A 1261-nucleotide genomic window follows, 5' to 3' on the forward strand; every position below is an offset into this window, starting at 1 on the left:
ATCCTACTTTAAATTGCAAGAATATTATAGAGTATAATGAACTGCAAAGTTCTACAAGTGGAAATGTTTGCCTACATGGGGCCTCAGTTGTTGCCACAGGATACCCAGCTTTAATGCTTTCATAGTAAGTTGGACATGATGGAGGAATAGCAAAGGTATCCATGATTATGGAAGGGAAGATGATAAAACTTCAAAAGCAAAATCCCTTTTACACAAGCATTGAAGAAAACCTGAAGGGGATTTCATTTCCTCAACAGTCTCTCTCGACTGAGAGCTGGTCTGAGTCTGGGATCCCTGGCTGTGTTATAATTCCTCCCACCTCTGTCCCTGGTCCCTCTAGACCTCAATCTGCAGAATCACAGTCACTGAGAGCTGGAAGGGATGAATCCTGGAGACCCAAGAGTAAAGGCATGGAATCTCTGCTAAAGGGACTTAGTTCTTTTTTCCTGTCCTCAGCTCTACTTAGGCTGAGCTTTGTTCTCACTGGCTTCTATCTTCAGTCTCTTCCACCCCTGGGGCTGCAGACTAACCAGCCTATTAATGAGCAGTCACAGTCTGTGACTTCATTAAAAAGTTGTTAATAAGACATGCTGTTTTCAGGGAGCACAGCTGAGGGAGGCTCCCAGTGGCTTTTCCTGGGGCCTGAAGTGAGAGCTTAGGTGAACAGACAGGATCAGATCTGGGGATAGGGTAATGAACTCAGGCTGCAGATTCACACCTAATGAAATCCTGCTAGAAAGCAGGCCAATTTTGAAGCTCAAGTCCCTGCTGACCTGCAGAGTGGGTGGGATCCAGAGCAGCAGTGATTTTCTCTGAGCTCTCAGCTCTGCTTACTGCCTGTTCTGTTCACCTACTATGATGGAGGATTTCAGATTCTGAGATTAAGAGGTGGTTTTCCTTTGCACTGAATTTTGGTTTCATGATCTCTCCTCTGACCAGTTACAAAGGTCTTTTGACTGATGTCTATTCTGATGTCTATCTTACAGACTGTGTCCCTTTGCCACCCATTCTCCATACCACTACCAAAGTAATTTTTCCAAAATACACACTTGACAGTTTCTTCATACTAAAAACCCTCTTAATTAATCCATCCAGTTCACAAAACAGTGTTCAAACACCTTGGCACAGAAAGCCTTTCAAGACTGGACTCCTCCAGACCTCACTACACTTACTGCTGTTTAGTTTTCCCTTCTATATAATTTTGTTATTCTCATCACTACTGTCATCAGCATCTTCATAATGCTTAACTTTTCTATATAGA

This window comes from Oryx dammah, unplaced genomic scaffold, assembly GCF_014754425.2.
Source record: "Oryx dammah isolate SB20612 unplaced genomic scaffold, SCBI_Odam_1.1 HiC_scaffold_11182, whole genome shotgun sequence".
Taxonomy (NCBI): domain Eukaryota; kingdom Metazoa; phylum Chordata; class Mammalia; order Artiodactyla; family Bovidae; genus Oryx; species Oryx dammah.